Source organism: Anolis sagrei, chromosome 6 (genome assembly GCF_037176765.1).
Source record: "Anolis sagrei isolate rAnoSag1 chromosome 6, rAnoSag1.mat, whole genome shotgun sequence".
Classification (NCBI taxonomy): Eukaryota; Metazoa; Chordata; class Lepidosauria; order Squamata; family Dactyloidae; genus Anolis; species Anolis sagrei.
This window is the reverse complement of record NC_090026.1, coordinates 31,039,771-31,059,685: the sequence shown is the minus strand read 5'-3', so window position 1 is coordinate 31,059,685 and position 19,915 is coordinate 31,039,771. Positions and strand designations below refer to the sequence as shown.

At 41.8% G+C, this 19,915-nt stretch overlaps 1 protein-coding gene across 1 annotated transcript in view; it reads right to left on the bottom strand.

The window, feature by feature from the left end:
• PPP1R9B (protein phosphatase 1 regulatory subunit 9B) overlaps positions 1–19,915 on the bottom strand; it is a 166,191-nt gene that overhangs the window by 98,093 nt on the left and 48,183 nt on the right. The window lies entirely within an intron of this gene.

Genomic DNA, 19,915 nt, shown 5'->3' with positions numbered 1-19,915 from the left:
GAGAGTGGAGGGAGGTTCGCGTCTGTGAATCCCTTCAAGGCATGGGTATTCTGTGTGGGAAGTTTTGCCCAATTCTATTCTTGGTGGGGTTCAGAACACTCTTTGATTGTAGGTGAACTATAAATCCTACCAATTACAACTCCCAAATATCAAGGTCTATTTTCCCGAAATTCCACCAGTGTTCACATATGGGCATATTGAGGATTCATGCCAAGTTTGGTCCAGATCCATCATTGTTTGAGTCCACAGTGCTCTCTGGATGTAGGTGAACTACAACTCCAAAACTCAAGGTCTACAACATGGACAAGCACACAATGCAATGCCCACCAAACCTAATATTTTCTGTTGGTCATGTTCTGTGTTCTGTGTGCCAAGTTTGGTTCAATTGCATCATTGGTAGTGTTCAGAATACTCTTTGATTGCAGGTTAACTATAAATCCCAGCAACTACAACTCCCAAATGACAAAATCAACCCCTCACCCCACCAGTATTCAAATTTGGGTGTATCGAGTATTTGTGCCAAATTTAGTCCAGTGAATTAAAAGACATCCTGCATATCAGATATTTACATTACGATTCACAACAGTAGCAAAATTACAGTTATGAAGTAACAACAACAATAATTTTAAGGTTGGGGGTCACCACAACATGAGGAACTGTATTAAGAGGTCACAGCATTAGGAAGGCTGCGAAACACTGCTTTAGATATTCCGAGAAGAGATGCACCCCTTGGATGTAGCCATTGTAGATGGGAGACAATTCCATTTTGGTTCATCTTTTTAAAAACACAAAATGTCTAATTTCTTCACTGCCAGTAACTGAAAAAATATTGTGGTTCTAAAAATGTAAGAGAAACTGAAACTGGCAGATTTTCCCATCAGAACTGATATCTAAAAGGAGGAAGTAGGTACAGGGTACATTGAAGCCTTTTTCATTTTAGACTCCGAACAATGGAGAACTCAGTTGGTGTACTTTGGAGTGGATTAGGTGAGAATCCCTGATGACAGCAAAAACAAAGCGTGTTCAAAATCTTCTGCCAAGTCTTTTTTAGGCTAGGTGGGTCACCTTGATATCGCTCCACTGAGCAACTTCTCATAGTTACAGACACTTCAATGCCCTTGACTAATGAAAGAGGGTTTGATTTCTAGTTCTATTGCCTTTACTTAATTCCTAAACACTGAACCAATTTTAAATGTCTTCTCACATGCCTCCGGGAGACGGTTTTATTGCTGGAATGAACATCTAATTATCTGTTATGATTAGGATGTTTTAAAACAACTGATCATCAGCTCAGACTTGATATAATGATTTTAGTGCATTTTGTTTTTACTGATGCTTGAGTACTAGACTAAGGGGGCATTTATACTGTAGAATGAATACAGTTTGACACCACTTCAACGTTGATAGTTCAATACTATGGAATCATGGGAATTGCAGTTTTGAACCTTCTCTGCCAAAGAGCATTGGTGCCTCACCAAACTACAACTCCCAAAGAAGTGAGTCATGGCAATTAAAGTGTTGTGGGTTTTTTTGTCGTGTCAGGAGTGACTTGAGAAACTGCAAGTCGCTTCTGTTGTGAGAAAGTTGGCCGTCTGCAAGGACATTGCCCAGGGGATGCCCGGATGTTTTTTGATTTGTTACCATACTTGTGGGAGGCTTCCCTCATGTCCCCACATGAGGAGCTGTAGCTAATAGAGGGAGCTCATCTGTGCTCTCCCTAGATTCGAACCTGCGACCTGTCTTCTTCAGTCCTGCCAGAGGTTTAATCAACTGCACCACCAGGGGCCAAGTTGCATTAATTCTACAGTGTAAATGCATCCTATGACTTTAGGAGACCAGGTCTGAATATTGGCTCAGATATGGAAACCCACTGGAAGTCACTCTCTCACATATTAAAAGTAAACCCTCTTTGAACAAATTTTACCAAGGAAACTCTGTAGTACAGTGTTTCTCAACCTGGGGATCAGAACCCCTGGGGGGGGGGGTCGCGAGGGGGTTTCAGAGGGGTCACCAAGACCATCAGAAGCACATGTTGTTGATGGTCTTAGGAATCCCTTTGGTGGAGAAAGGCTGAAGATCTCTCCACCTGTCCTTCTCTTCCTTTTTGGAAACAAGACAGGAAATCCTCCCACCAAAAGCCCTCCCTCCTGCTGTGATTGTAGGTGAACTATAAATCCCAGCAACTACAACTCCCAAAGGTCAAGGTCTGTTTTCCCCAAACTTCACTAGTGTTCACATTTGGGCATATTGAGTCTTTGTGCCAAGTTTGGTCCAGATCCATCATTGTTTGAGTCCACAGTGCTCTCTGGATATAGGTGAACCACAGCTTCAAAACTCAAGATCAATGCCCACCAAAATCCTTTCAGTATTTTCTGTTGGTCATGGGAGTTCTGTGTGCCAAGTTTGGTTCAGTTCCATTTTTGGTGGAGCTCAAAATGCTCTTTGAATGTAGGTTAACTATAAATCCCAGCAACTACAACTCCCAAATGACAAAATTAATCCCCCTTCAACTGCCCCAGTGTTCAAATTTGGGCATATCGCATATCTGTGCCAAATTTGTTCCAGTGAATGAAACTACATCCTGCATATCAGATATTTACATTATGATTCATAACAGTAGCAAAATTATTTATGAAGTAACAACAAAAATAATTTTATGGTTGGGGGTCACCAAAACATGAGAAACTGTATTAAGGGGTCGCAGCATTAGGAAGGTTGAGAATCACTGCTGTAGTAGGTTTCCATAAACTGGAAATTACAGTGAGCCCTTCGTATTCACTGGTGCTTGGTTCAAAACCCCAAGTAGATACCAAATTCCATGGATGCTATAGTTCCAGTATATATAATGGTGTAGTTAAATGCTGTCCCTTATATAAAATGAAAAAAAATTGAATTTTATTTTTAGGAATAATTTTTAAAAATAATTTCAACCTATATAGATGGTTGAATCTGTGAATTCAAGAATCCATTGACATGGAGGGCAACTGTATCTGAAGGCACGACGTAGCAATGACACAAATTGGTCTGCCTACTTAAAAACATGGTAGATATTAAGCAAATACACATTTTTAAGAAAGACCTCGCCAACTGTGACAGATAAACTGAGGTAACCTTTGAAGATGGTTTTACTGAGTGATTAGTTAATCCTTGTTACTAACAGGTGACCACAAATTCATTGCAGTTAGGTGAACAGAAAGGCAGGGCAGAGATTGATAACTTGGCTTCACATCCACAGACAATCTACTTTTAACAGAGAAAAAAACCCCTTTCATCTGAAGCTGAGCATGGAAATGCAAGCCATTAATCTGTTCCCAAGCCACTTTTTTTGCAAACACATAACTAAATCACTTCTGAGTATTCCTTGTCTAAGAAATCCCAATGAAATTAACACCTTCTCTGATGGAAGGCAGAGGTAGATATTCTCCATGGCTTACCCTGTACTTCCTAAACTAGCCTGCTGTCCCCAGTTGCGCTTCAAGCGCACTTCAACACACAGTGTGAATGCACACACACATCTTTTGCAGGTTTATTTATGAGGCTGGATTAGTCAACTGGTGTACAACTATTTGAGATAGCAATCCTCTATCAAACTTGCCCACTGTGGGTCTGAGCAAACATGCAAAGGAATGAGGAATGTGAATGCCACAGATCCCAAGACAATCTACTGCCTGAAGCAAAGGACAAGATGTAACCACTCCCTGCTTCCACACACAGAAGTGAATCCGACTGGCGTTGCATAATATTTCAACATGATTGACAAAACAGTGTCCTCCAGTGCACCTGAGAGCAGCCGGCTATTTTAGGGGGAGCATGAGAAGTCATGGAGGACACAAGGGTTTGTCCTCCACCAAAGTAGGGAGACTCAGGAAGAATGTCTGGAAGTATTTGCTAGCATCTATTAATCTATCTATCTATCTATCTATCTATCTATCTATCTATCTATCTACCTATCTATCATCTATCTATCTACTCATCCATCCCACTCTTCTCATGATATAACTTCAATAACTGCTTCCTTCAATAACTTGAGATAGAGGCTGCAGTATGCCTGACAGTAGGGCACGAATAGCACTGAGTCTTCAGACCCATCTACACTGCCGTTATAATGCCGATCGAACTGGATTATATGGCAGTGTAGACTCATAATCCAGTTCACTTCAGTTCAATATGCATTATATGAATCTACACTGACGATATAATGCAGTTCAAACTGAGTGGTTGAGTAGATGGAGCCATACATTCAATTTACACAGCCCAGTGTTAGGATTAGAATTAATTCCTAGCATTGTGATCACATTTTCCTGCCACTTTGTCCCATGCACCCCCTCTCTTGTCCCTCTCTTCGTTCATTCTTTTTGTTTCTTCCTAAGGTGGGTTGTAAACACTTGAGATATAGCCTAAAGAGTAGCAACACAACTGTATCTACAGTATAGTCAACCCTCCACATTTGCTGGCTTGACTTTGGTGGATATTAGTACTCATATTTGATTGAAATGTTCTATCTAGGAATCTCTATGTTTTCTTGTGTGATGCTATGCTCAGCTTCCTGTGGAAGTTGACCACAGAGTCATGTTGAAGGACCTAGACATTCTTAACGAGGTGTTTGCTCAGTTATAAATCAGATTGTTTTGGGAAAAAACTATATTTACTGAGGTATATATAATGCCAATAGAAATGAAACTATAAAAACTACCATTTTTAATTTGTGCTTTTCCACTTTCACAGGGGTCCAGAGTCGCCAATCCCAGCGAATGTGGAGGTTGACTGTACTAGATTCTGCTCCTTCTCTGAAATAACTACACTTGTAATTATTTGAAGCTTCTCCTATACACTCTGGCAGCCCCTGGGCAACTATTGATCAGATTTAGCTCAAACCAATTAATGGTCAGCCACACATTTCACATGCCAGAGGATAGGTATCTTCTTTCAAAGCCACAAGGCCCCACTCAGGAGCAGCAGTCCTTGATTTCTCATAAGCCTCCTTCACTCTTTGACTTTATTTTCAAAAGGTCCATGTAATAATGAATAAGTGATAAGGCATGTCCACTCTGCTAACAGTTAATTTTCACCTGTAATTGCAATGCAAAATCAAGGGCAGCATTTCCTCGGGACCCATTTTCTTGTGTGCACTGCCAGTATTGCTAACACTTGGTGGCTGAAAAAGGAAGCGAGAAGGACACACAAGCTGCGATATGTGACAATTTATGGACGAATGCAGCAGAGTACTCTCTGATTAGGATTAAAGATGTCAGAGACGATATATTGGACATGCAGTGTAGACTGCACCTATCACTTGTTGATCCACCTCTAATGATCTGCTTTGTGGAAAAACAGAGCTTCAGATATGCAATAGGAGAATTCGACGGAACAAACCAGCAAACTGGGGTGGAGGGTATACAATTCCCATTTTTTCTGGTCATATAGATGAAATAGAATTCTTCAAATGTCAGTTCCAATTTATAAACAGGATACTGAGCCTAACCAAGTTCATTACTTCTAGCCAGTATTCCTTCCCACTCTTCTTCAGCACTACCTACACTGGCAAAGGCAGTGGAGAGTTGCAAGACAACTCCATGTCCTAGAGCCATTTCTGGTTCTAGCTGGCTGATGGTGCCCCATGTTTTGCATCCTCCTGTATGTACACTGGGCCCTTGGCATCCCCTTTACCACTCACAGCTGCATCCTGGGCCCAGTCTTGTTCAACATCTTTATTAATGACTTAGATGAAGGGTTAGAAGGCATGATCATCAAGTTTGCAGACGACACCAAATTGGGAAGGTTAGCCAATACTCCAGAAGACAGGAACAGAATTCAAAACAATCTTAACAGGTTAGAGATATGGGCCAAAACTAACAAAATGAAATTCAACAGTGACAAATACTCTACTTAGGCAGAAAAAATGAAATGCAAAGATACAGAATGGGGGACGCATGTCTCGAGAGCAGTACGTGTGAAAAAGATCTTGGAGTCCTCGTGGACAACAAGTTAAACATGAGCCAACAATGTGATGCGGCATCAAAAAAAAAGCCAATGGGATTTTGGCCTGCATCAATAGGAGCATAGTGTCTAGATCTAGGGAAGTCATGCTACCCCTCTATTCTGCTTTGGTTAGACCACACCTGGAATACTGTGTCCAATTATGGGCACCACAATTGAAAGGAGATATTGACAAGCTGGAATGTGTCCAGAGGAGGGTGACTGAAATGATCAAGTGTCTGGAGAACAAGCCCTGAGTGGCTTAAAGAGCTGGGCATGTTTAGCCTGCAGAAGAGAAGTCTGAGAGGAGACATGATAGCCATGTATAAGTATGTGAGAGGAAGTCATAGAGAGGAAGGAGCTAGCATGTTTTCTGCTGCCCTGGAGACTAGAACGCAGAACAATGGCTTCAAACTACAAGGAGATTCCATCTGAACATTAGGAAGAACCTTCTGACTGCGAGAGTTATTCAGCAGTGGAACTCTCTGCCTTGGAGTGTGGTGGAGGCTCCTTCACTGGAGGCTTTTAAGCAATTTTCCTGCTTCTTGGCAGGGGGTTGGACTGGATGGCACATGGGGTCTCTTCCAACTCTATGATTCTATGGGATCCTGAGGTCTACAGTTTAGGAAGAGATATTTAGAATTCCCGGATGGTTCTAGTGCAGTGGTTCTGAACTTGTGGATCCCCAGGTTTTGGCCTAAAACTCCCAGAAATCCCATCTAGTTTACCAGCTGTAAGGATTTCTGTGAGTTGAAGGCTAAAACATCTGGGAATCCATAGGTTGAGAACGACTGTTCTAGTGGCTCACCAAACTGCAAAGCCCAAGGTTTAACTGCTATGCACCCAGCCATTGCAGTTAAAGCACTGTAATGGTCTAGCGTTAAAAGGTTCCTGGCATTTGGCATTCTCAAGAACCAAAGAGGTTTGCCAATCTTGCCCACACTTTCAGCCCTTCACAAGTCCAGAGTTATCCGTTACCCCACAGGTACCCTTCCACATTTGGGAGACTCAGTGTGATCTTTCCAGCACATCCTCACCACCCCTGCCTCTTTTCCTCTGCCAGCATTCCTGTGAGCAGGTTTAATTCTCTTCCGCCCCCAGCCTCCGTCTCTCACGCTCGCTCTATCCTGTAATTGAGCCACGCAGGCTGTCACAGTCAGAGAAACAAAGCTTGAAAACACCCTCACTCTTCCCACCGCACATCCTTGGCAGCATAAATTAATCTGCCAAGGTAGCCACCCATTTGCCTTCGCTTGCCCCTTCTGACATATATCTGTACCACCTATAACATTCGTGTGGTGGAAGAAATTGATTATACCCACCCCCCACTATCTAATATTTCACAAAATTCTCACCATGTCCTTCAAACTGAATTATATACAAAATAAACCTGCTTTGAGATATAATCGCCTAACAAGGGAAAAGTAGAGCATCTGAGAAATAAATATATTCAGGTGTGTTTGGGAGTTTTCCCAAAGATTTCCAATTAGTTGTTCACTCTTCTTTTTTAAAAAAATGTAAAAATGTAATTTCACTTCTCAATTCAGACATTATTGCCACTCTTGATTAGACATATAGAGTTAGAAAGGAATCTTCCCATTAGTCAAATTATCACTGTTGTTACTGTTCCTGCTATTGCTATACCACCTTTTCTAACACTATGCAGATAGGATCACTTGCGAAAGCAATCTGTTTGCTCTATAGGGATCCTGACACAATTTTGTCCATCTTGCTCAAAAGATAACCCTACTCTGCTCTGTTTGGATCCTATTCTGCCCATCTGCCTGTCCTTGAACAATCTGATTGGATCTATGGGGTTGGATCTAGATTACTACTGTGAGAAGGGAACATCAGGCAGAACAGATATCCTCATGCTGTTTCTGCAGTTCAATTTCCACTACATGTTGGAGAACAAACTGCTGGTCTCTTCTCTAATGTCTTGCTACTGCTCTGAGCATCAAAGAAGATATAAAATGATAGGGTTATTAAAAATCTCTGACTGGCTTTGAATTGGCTACACTTATGTGTACTTTGGACCTGAGTGCTAAGCTTGGAAAGATCTGGTTGTTTGCAGGATGATCATTTTCAGACGCTCTCTAGTGAACATCACCAATGTAAGGTCAGAATTCCACATACATTTTGGATAGGATCTGGGTCTTTAGCAACGGTAGGAATCATGAGGCCTTTTAACCACAGGTTTCCCTGTTGTCGTTTTACAGCCTCTGTCAGATCTTTTCTCAAGCACAAAACTCATTGGGAAAAAGGCAAATTGCTACTCCTATAAGCATCCAAGACTCTCCTTTGATAGAAGATGCAGCTCTCCCTCTTCCAATGTTTGCAACTTTTGAAAGCCTTGAAAAAAAAGAGAGATAGAAATGTCTTCCACACACTGCTGCTCTTGTTCTGCTCTCTCCTAATTTCTCCATCTCCTCCTCCTTCTTTTTTGGGGGTGGGGGGAGCTAATGTACGTCCTGGTACTGGGAAATTGGCATCTGAATCCTTAGAGCTTGCTTTTTTAACCTATATGTATAGAAACTGGAAAAGCTTTTAAGGTGGGGGTTCAACATTGGCTGGTTGGTCTGACTAACCAAAGGCATGTTTTTACAAAACAATGAAAATGCAATATGTTGCATTGAAACAACCATAATTACCAATATCAGCGTCACCATTGTCCTCTGACACACAGACCAATCTGAGTAGTATTACAGCAATAGCAAATTGCAGTCCATGTAAACAAAATGCAATTCAGAGAAGTGGACCATAGAGTTATACTGAAGGACCTAGAAATTCCTAGAGGAAACACTTTTCTAGAAATGTCTAAACCAGGGGTCTTCAAACTTTTTAAATAGAGGGCCAGGTCACAGTCTCTCAAACTGTTGGAGGGCCAGATTATAATTTGAAAAAAGCATGAATGAATTCCTATGCACACAACATATCTTATTTGTAGTGCAAAAAAAGAGACTTTAAAACAATACAATAATTAAAATAAAGAACAATTTTAACAAATATAAACTTATTACTATTAGTATTTCAATGGGAAGTGTGGGCTGATGAGACAGGATTTCTGTTGTTTTTGTGTGCTTTCAAGTCATTTCAGACTTAGATTGACCCTGAGCGAGGGCCGGATAAATGACCTTGGAGGGCCATATCCGGCCGTCAGGCCTTAGTTTGAGGACCCCTGGTCTAAACCCTCCAGTGCTAGTCTATGGTCAAAATGTTCCAGTTTCTCTCTCCTTCCCACCTTTCTCCTCTTTGTCCTCAGCTTACTTCAGCGCCACAAACTGGGTTGTACATACAAAATAGTTCTTTCTATCACCACGGGCATTCCACAGAAATGGAAAACCCCCATTTTCCTGGTTTCCGACAGATCTCACAACCTCTGAGGATGCCTGCCATAGATGTAGGCGAAACATCAGGAGAGAATGCTTCTGGAACACAGCCATACAGCCCAAAAAACTTACAGCAACCCAATACAAGAGCAGCTTGTATTTGCTTAACTCAGAATGATAAAGGAGAGAGTAGAATCTTGCCCTCCCTGGGATGCCTGGACAAAAGCAAAATGCTGCAGCCTCTTCTAGCTGGTGTGTCCTTCCTCCTGAATAACTTCTGCTTTCTTGATCACATTCTGCTTCTACGTGTCAACACTTTTCCTGGTTTCCTACATAAAAATCTATGGTTCCTAGGACCATAATAAGAACATAGTGAACATGGTGATCATTGTGATCAGGGCCTCATGTAAGCCACTCCGAGTCCCCTTTGGGGAGATGGTGGCAGGGTATAAATAAAGATGATGATGATTATTATTATTATTATATTAAGCAGACTGAAGTTGTCATTTAAGTTTTCCCAAAAGTCAGTTGAGGGATTCCCTGTGCTATCTGCTCTCTGACCTAAGCAAAAATGTTTTGCTTCTTCTGCCTCTTTGTTAAATAGGGAAGAGGAAGTGGGTGGCTTCTGCCCTACTCCTCCTTCCTTCCTCAAACTCTGGAGGGCCAAACACGGATGGGATGAGGCACCCAAAGCTAATTCTCCACCTCTGACCTACACATTGACTCTGAGACTGACAGCACTGATTCTGTTCCCTGAATTGGGTGTGAACACTTCATACAAGTGGTCTCCTCATGGGAGCGGTGCAATATATGAAAAGGGAACTTATGCAATAGTGGCACTTCTGTGAGCAGGGTATATGTGCGCGTGTACGCATCCTTGCGCTTTGCTATTGCATAAGTCGATCTGTGTCACTGAGCACATTCCCTCCTCATCTATTATGCTGCTCACACAAGCAGATCACTGGTGTGGAGCTGTTAAGTGCACAAAGCAACCATTAAAACGTAGAGAGTAGATACACTGGTGGTTACTGACCAAGACAGATACATAGAACATCTGTGTTCAGAAAAGCAATCTACTTCAAAGGACCAGGGACTGGCCAGATGTAATAGCAGGCACATGCTAAAGCATTTCCCATTTTCTCTTGAAGCTTTCCAGAAAGAAGACACATCAGTGGTGGGGAATGTCTGGCTCTCCTAGATTCTAATTCCCAGCATCCCTCATCATTGGATATGCTAGCTAAGCCTTCTCTTCTGAGACCTATTAAGCAATGTTTCTCAACCTTCCTAATGCCACAATCCCTTAATACAGTTCCTCATGTTGTGGTCATCCCCAATCATAAAATTATTTTCGCTGTTACTTCATAACTGTAATTTTGCTACTGTTATGAATCGTAATGAAAATATATGATATGCAGGAAGTATTTTCATAGTTACAAATTGAACATAATTATAGTGATTCATCACAAAAACAATATATTTGGGGGCAGTATGGACAACGGATGATGGGATTTGCAGTACCTTCCACCGATTCAGCTCTGACTTACACAGACCACTGAGACCCCCACGAATGACAGACCTGGACCAAACTTGGCACATAGAACTCCCATGACCAGCAGAAAATTCTGGAGGGCTTTGGGAGGAATTGACAGTGATTTAAGGGAGAAACAATGATGGATCTGGACCAAACTTGGCACAAATAGTCAATATCCCCAAATGTGAACACTGGTGGAGTTTGGGGAAAACAGAACTTGATAATTGGGAGTTGTAGTTGCTGGATTGGATAGACCATTCTGCACTCTGCCAATGACGGAACTGAATTAATCTTGGTACACAGTTCCCATGACGAACAGAAAATACTGGAAGGGTTTGGTGGGCATTGACCTTGAGTTTTGAGAGTTGTAGTTCACCTACATCTAGAGAGCACTGTGAACCCAAACAATGATGGATCTGGACCAAACTTGGCACACAGACCTAGCATGGCCAACTCTGAATGCTGGCGGAGTTTGGGGAGGATTGACCCATGATTTTGGGAGTTGTAATTCACCCACATCCTTATGCATTTTCTAATGGGAACGTTAATAAAAAAACAAAATGAAAAACTGACTTTTTTCTAATAAATAATGTTACAAATTGCCTAAGCTGATTCTGCTGCTCCTCCTCCTCCTGAGGAAAAGAAGGACAGGCGGCGAGATCTTCAGCCTTCTTTGCCAAAGGGATTCCTAAGACCATCAGAAATATGTGTTTTCTGATGGTCTTTGGCGATCCCTCTGAAACACCCTCATGACAACCCCTAGGTTGAGAAACACTGTATTAAGCATTAGAGTAGCCCTGTTCCTGGTCCCTATCCCTGTTCCTAGAGTAGCCCTATTCCTGGCAAGCTATTGCGGCCTCCTTCAGCTATCCCTCAGTCCTTAGACTGGATTCTCAAACTGTGCTCCCCCAGATGTTTTGGACTTCAGCTCCAACAATTCCTAACAGCTGGCAAGCTGTCTGGGATTTTGGAAGCTGAAGTCCAAAATATTTGGAGGAGCACAGTTTGAGCACAGTTTCAGAAACACTGCCTTAGATGAAGGTATATCTCAGTTTTGAATGGATAATCCCAGTAATGCTTTGTTGTCATACTTTTTCAACTGTTTCAAAAATGTCAAAACTTCTCTCTCCTCCATCCAACGTCCCACCCTTTGTCGAGAACTTATTTCAGTAGATGCAAAGTAAATGCAAAATGCACAAGTAATTTGCATTCAATTAACTCAACAGAGAAGAGAGGAGAATAAGGGGATAAATCATACCTTTTCCTATAGATTCGGGGAAAAGCAAACTGTTGAGGTCTTTCCTTGTAGTCCTTTCTTTTTCTATTGTAATCATAACCCAAAATTGCTCAACCACATGTGTCCTATTTTTCATCTGTGAAATCTTGGAGGGTATGGTGAAGGATGCTGTACCATCCCCAATACTAAAGTAAGCGATGCATCTAAGGGTGCATCAACACCATAGAATTAATGCAATTCGACACCACTTTAACTATTATGGCTAAATGCTATGGCATCCTGAGGTTTGTAGTCTGGTGAGGTACCAGGAGTTTTTGGTAGGGCTCGGATTACCTCAAAAATTGACAAAAACATAGGCTCTCTGAGCCACTCTTGAGAAATACATGACTTCCCCAGAGGTGATTCCCCAAAACACCAGGTGCCTTGAAGACACTTTGGCTTAGGAACCCCAGCCTTTGTGTTTGCTCTTTGGAGACATCTCGGTTGTCTTTAGGTTCCAACTCTTGTCCCTCGCCCACCTCCTAGCAGTTGATTCCTCTTAACTGTCTCCGGAGGAGCAAATAACTGAGCCGAGCTGTACCAGAAAAGTCTGCCCACATGCAAGCTGCCAAGCCCTACAAATGAGAATGCCAACCTGCCAAGTAGTGTATGAGTCAGCAGGCACACATATGGTGGAAGTCACGCATGCAAGCTAGTCGGGGCCAGGACATCTGTAGCAAAATGGGCCAGGATTTCCGCCTCACAGCATTCAGAGGGCAAAACAAAACCAAAGCCGTGGGAGAAAGCAACTCCACCAGAGAGAAAACAATCCAGAGTCAGACATCTGCTCTGGAACAGACTCTAGATCCAAAGATGAACAAATCTAAAACTTAAACTGAGGCAAGAGTTAACCAAGATTTACCTTTACACCCAATTTTTGATACCGGAAGTTGGATCATAGCTCAGAAGGAAGAAGTGTTTCAAAGTATGCAAAGTGTGCATTTTTCTTATGGCAGAATTGGAGCCCTCGGTGGCATAACGGGTTAAACCAGTGGTTCTCAACCTGGGGTCCCCAGATGTTTTTGGCCTTCAACTCCCAGAAATCCTAACAGCTGGTAAACTGGCTGGGATTTCTGGGAGTTGTAGGCCAAAAACATCTGGGGACCCCAAGTTGAGAACCACTGGGTTAAACCCTTGTGCTGGTAGGACTGATGACCAACAGGTCGGAGGTTTAAATCCGGGGAGAGCGTGGATGAGCTCCCTCTGTCAGCTCCAGCTCCTCATGCGAGGACATGAGAGAAGCCTCCCACAGGATGGTAAAACATCAAAAATATCTGGGCGTCTCCTGAGCAACAGCCTTGGAGACAGCCAATTCTGTCACACCAGAAGTGACTTGCAGTTTCTCAAGTCGCTCCTGACACAAAAATAAAATGGCAGAATAAACAGAAAGAAGCACTACATTTTAAAGATCACAACAGAGCATTCCTACATTCAAAAGATTTCCAGGACACTCTGAGATCTACCAAAATTAGTTTGATGGCGCATCTACAATGGAGAATTACTGCAGTATGAGGCCACTTTTAATGTCTTGACTCAATGCTATAAAGTCCTATGATTTGTAGTTTGGAGAAGCACTACCAGTCTTTGGCAGAGAAGGCAAAAGATCTTGTAAGACTACACCTCCCTGGATTCATGGCAATTAAAGTAGTCTCAAATGGCAGATGATGTTCAACTCTATTACTCCTTTCCATTCGCTACTATGGAGACTGTTCAGGTTCTGAACTGGTGCTTGGCAGTTGTGGTGGTCTGGATGAGGGCAAACAAATTGGAATTGAATCCAGATAAGACAGAGGTACTCTTGGTCAGTTATAAGGTCAAACAGGGTATAGGGTTACAGCCTGTGTTGGATGGGGTTACACTGTCTCTGAAGACACAGGTTTGCAGCTTGGGAGTTCTCCTGGACTCATAGCTGAGCCTGGAACCTCAGGTTTCAATAGTGGTCAGGGGAGCTTTTGCACAATTAAAACTTGTGTGCCTGTTGTGCCGGTACCTTGGGAAGTCAAGCTTGGTCACGGTGGTACACTCTTGTTACACCCCGAATAGACAACTGCAATATGCTTTTCATGGGGTTGCCTTTGAAGACTGTTCGGAAGCTTCAAATGGTCCAACGGGTGGCTGCCAGGTTGCTCACTGGAGCCGTGTACCGGGAGCATACAACTCCCCTGTTGTGTCATCTTCACAGGTTGCCAGTCTGCTTCCGAGCACAATTCAAAGTGCTGGCTTTAGTCTATAAATAAATAAAGCCCTAAACGGTTCCATCCCAGCTTACCTGTCTGAACGTATCTCCCTCTATGGTCCACCTCGTTGGGGGAGGCCCTGCTCTCAGTCCCATCCCCACGCAAGCATTACTGGCGGGGACGACATAGAGGGTCTTCTCAGTGGTGGCCTCTCATCTATGGGACTCCCTCCCCAAAGAAATCAGATTGGCTCCCTCTCTCCTGGCCTTCAGGAAAAAACTAAAAGCATAGCTTTGGATCAAGCCTTTGGTCAGTAATGGGAGCAGTACAATAAGAGACTATAATTAACATTGACGACTCGAACTGGCCCTGGATTATGACCTGGATTACGTGATTCTGAATTGTTGTTTAATATGATGTTTGGACTGGCTGGTTTTAATGTTTTAATGTGTTTGTTTATTTATCGATGATATGTGTACACACAGCATGAAATTGTTGCCTTTGTAAGGCTGCCCTGAGTCCCCTTCGGGGTTGAGAAGGGTGGGATATAAGTGTGGTAAATAAATAATAAATAATAATAAATAAATTCTACAGTAAGATGCATCCAAAGGGTAGGAATAATGCTGCCTTCCAGGTGTTGTTGCACTGTAATCTCTAGCCAGAAATAATACACAAAAACTGACTGGCACAACCTGGGGATCACAACCAGATACAGTGAAGACATCTGCCCTTGCGCTATGCTACTCTGCTGCTGAGTTGCTTTTTAAATGCAATACAACTGTTTTGGTTCGCTCCTGACACGATAAATAAAATCTCTAGCATCCCTACCACTACCCGGAGCAGCTGGAAGTTGAAATTCAAGTCCTTTGGAAGGCTTTATGTTTTCTATTTCTGTATTAATCAAACATTTTATCTGAGAGAAGATTCACATGTGACAATGACCCCATGTCACCCAAGCACCTGCAATGCATTTGAATTCCAACCAAATCGAAAGTATTTCCATAATTATGCCAACTTCAAGTAGTATTAGTAACAGTAAGAGTAGTAAAGCAACTAAAGTTACAAAGTGCTGTACACGGAGTAGAAATGAGACAGACTTGTCTTACAATGTACAGTTTCCAAATTAAATGCCACAACAACAACAAAAAAGAAAAGGAATGAAGAGGAAAGAGTAACACAAGGAAGGTCAGGGTCGAACTCTTCTCCTCTCTCAGCAGTTTTTCTCCAGAGGAATAGCATGTGCTCTAACAAACAGACATCATTCATCACGTGAAGATGTATCCCATCTAAAAATAAAAAGCATTATCATCTACTTTGATCACATCCACCTGCTAGTTTTGAAAGTTATAAAGTTCACTGTTCACTTTCTGGGAAATGGATATTTGTGTGTGTGCCTCTCAATCAGGAAACCTTGATGCCCAAAATGCAATTTGTTTTTATTTCTTGATGAAATTCACAAACCAGCATTCTACTGGTTTGTGAATTCTGGGAAATACAGTTCAGACGTCGATTTCAGAAAGCTTTATTAACTTGGGCTTTCCACACTGCACAACAATACTAATATATTCAGTTTTAATTGCCATGGCTGAATCCCATGGAATCCCAGAATTTGAGATTTGCTGACATACCAAGGAACTCTTTGAGAAGCGGAAATATCTCTCCCAAACTGCAAATCCCAGGATGTTATAAGATATGGCTACAGCAATGAGAGGGGAATATATAATGCTATTTTTTTCGTATCGGGAGCAACTTGAGAAACTTCAAGCCGCTTCTGGTGTGAGAGAACTGGCCGTCTGCAAGGACGCTGCCCAGGGGATGCCCAGATGTTTTGATGTTTTACCATCCTTATGGGAAACTTTTCTCATGCCCCCACATGGGGAGCTGGAGCTGACAGAGGGAGCTTATCCGCGCTCTCCTTGGATTCGAACCTCTGACATTTGGTCTTCAGTCCTGCTGGCACAAGGGTTTAACCCATTGCGCCACTGGGGGCTCCTACAATGCTATAATTGTGTGGTGCAAGTGGTTTGCACATTGGACTATGACCCTGGAGACCTGGATTTGAGTCCTCACTCATCCATGGAAATCCACCAGGTGACCTTGGCGAAGTCACACTCTCTCAGCCTCAGAGGAAGGCAAGGGTAAACCCTATCTGAATAAATCTTGACAAGAAACCCTGTGTTAGGGTTTCAATAAGTCGGTAATGACTTGACAGTACACAAACAACAACACAAAGGGGATGCTGCCTTAGGACATGGAGAATTGACTGAGCTGCCATGCAGCCAATAGCTATTGATGCCTACCACTCTTAAAAATTGTTTTATCTTTTCTTCAGGATGTCTTCGCTGGGTCCATTATTATATCCTGTGGCTGCAAATCATGTTAATTACAGCTTGTGTGAAGAAACGCTTCCTTTTGTATCTCCTGAACTTACCACTAATCGATTACAGTGCGTAACCTACGTTTTAGCATTTTGAGAATAGAAGTGGCAGGAAAAAAATATATTTCGTTCTCTCTCTCCATTGCCTCCACACCGCACATGATTTTATGGATCTGTATTATGTTCCTTCTTAGCAACCCTTTTTTTCCAAACCAAAATGCGCTGTTAACTTACGAAATTCTCTATCATACAATGTGATAATGGCCTCCAGGCTGAGACTGAGATAACTGAGATCACTTTAAAGGGGCTTTATGCCCATTAAATGGAGGATAAAGGTATCAGAGTCAATGAGGGATTAGGATAACTATATATTACCCCCCAGGATCAGAGGCAGTAGGTCTCTGAATAGCTCTTGCTGGGGAAGAACAGCAGGAGGAGATCTTGCCTTCAGGCCCCAGACTAGATAAGCTTTGGGTCTGTTCCAGCAAGGCTCTTCTTCTGCTGTAAGCCAGTAATGTTTTTAATGTTTCCCCATAGAAAAGGCACTTGGATGCTTTTGCTTCCCATTTTCTGAGCCATCCTAAAATATCTTTAGCAATATGTTGTTAACTGATATCAAATCAAGTTGGGTATATGGTGACTCTATGAATGAGGGCCCTCCAAGAGATCTGATTATATGTATTGTCAAAGGCTTTCATGGCCAGAATCACTGGGTTGTTGTAGGTTTTTTCGGGCTATATGGTCATGGTCTAGAGGCATTCTCTCCTGACGTTTTGCCTGCATCTATGGCAAGCATCCTCAGAGGTAGTGAGGTGAGGATGCTTGCCATAGATGCAGGCGAAATGTTAGGAGAGAATGCCTCTAGACCCATGATGGTGAACCTATGACACGCGTGTCAGCACTGACACACACGGCTATTTATGATGACACGTGGCCACATGCAGCCGCATACAGAGAAGTACACCTTATAAGAGCCAATCTAATTCCATCCTTAAATTTGTAAAAGGCTCTATAAATCTGCACGTTTGAGCATTGTTCAATCCATAACTCAGCATGGAATATACATTTTTCGTATTTAAACTATAAATATTGCAAAATTACGTTTATTTTTTCTCGAAGTTGACACCCCACCCGTTATGCTCAGGTTTTTGGCCAATTTTGACACACCAAGCTCAAAAGTTTGCCCATCACTGCTCTAGACCATAGCTATATAGCCCGAAAAAACCTACAACTCAGATCTGATTATAGTTGTCTTTTCGTATCCATGGATTTTGCTATCCATGGATTCAGCCATTCGTAGCTTGAAAATGTTCAAAAAGAAATCCAAAAAGCAAACCTTGAGTTTGCCATTTTAAATAAGATATGCTATTTTATTACACCAATATATATATAAGAAGACTTGAGAAGCCATGGATTTTGGTATCCACAGAAAGTCCTGGAACCAAAGTGCAGCAGATACCAAGAGTCTATTGCATTGAAATCCCAGCTCCAGTCTTGAAAACTCAATGTTCCTCTTTTCTAACTGTCTTCAGCCTTGCCTAGCATTCATGCCATTTCTATTATACGAGGGTTGAATGAAAAGTAATGCCTCCACCTTCGTAACTCCTCAACAGATGGCAGTACTGGTATGCAGCCGGTACTGGCTTGTTCAGTAGACTCTCCTCTATAGTTCCATTTTGGCGGGAAGCCTTAGCATTGAACAGTTGTGTTTTTAAAGTGCGACGTATGGAACCTTGCGCAGACGGTCGCTCAATGCGACTTAAGCAACATGTAGTCATTGAATTATTGACAGAAGAAGGTATCACCTCAACATCTTTAAACTTACTCGCCCAATGACACACAGTACTCACATCAACACAATCACCAGCTTGTATTTTCTGATGAATCTCCTTTGGGGTGACACTTTCTGCTGTCAAGATTTCAAAGACTGCACGTTGCTTAAGGGTTTCATACTTCACATTTTAACAACACAACCGTTCAATGCTAAGGCTTCCCACCAAAATGGAACTGTAGAGAAGAGTCTACTGAACAAGCCAGTACCTGTCGCTTACTAGTACTACCATCTGTTGAGGAGTTACGAAGGTGGAGGCATTCTTTTTCATTCAACCCTCGTATCTCATGGTATGCTCAATGTATGATAACCTCACTTGAGTCATATTTATTCTAGGGAGAGTTTAAGATTTTATCTGTCTTTGTGGAAGTCTACTATGTTAGAAGAATGCTGTCCCAGGAACACATTGCAAATAAATTTATTTTCTTTCCTATTAGATTTCTTCCCTGGTTTGCTTTCACCAAAATCAGAAATACTCTGGCATGGATGGTTTTGACACTAGTACTCACTGATATATCTTTACACTTGAGGATTTCATCTGATCACCAATAAATCATGAAGATGAAATTAAAATAAGTCGAATGTATTGTCAAAGCCTTTCAAGGCCGGAATCACCTAATGTGAGAGATTTCTGGATTGCTGTCAGTTTTCTGGGCTGTATGGCCAGACTCCAGAAGCATTCTCTCCTGCCGTTTTACCCACATCTATGGCAGCCATCCTCAGAGGTTGAGGGGTCTGTTGGAAACTTGGCAAGCAAGTTTCCAACAGGCCCCTCAACCTCTGAGGATGGTTGCCATAGATGTGGGCAAAATGTCAGGAGAGAATGCTTCTGGAACATGGCTGTAAAGCCCGGAAAATTCACAGCAACCCAGTAAAATAAGTCTGCTTGTATAATACCAACATTCCTTATTTTCAAGTGCTATATATACACGAGTATAGGCCTAGTTTTTCAGCCCTTTTTTAGGCTGAAAAAGTCCCCTTCGGCTTATACTCGAGTCAAGGTTATTTATTATTTTATTCTGTTATTATTATGATGACATTTATTATTTTATTCTATTTATTATTCTTATTATGACATTTATCAATTTATTCTATTATTATTATTACATTTATTATTGTAATTTATTATTGTTCTTATGACATTTATTATTTTACTCTATTTATTATTATTACATTAATTATTTTACTCTATTATTATTATTGGAAGGATACATAAGCACATTTACATTGAAGAAGGTTAGAATCAGAGTTGGGCAGTGTTATCTTAAATTACAGTTTATGTAAATATTCAAAAACATGTAACGTCAATTAATGTAATTTTATTGGTATCTATTTTTATTTTGAAATTTACCAGTAGTTGCTGCATTTGCCATGCTCAGCTTATACTCGAGTCAATCCGTTTTCCCAATTTATTGTGG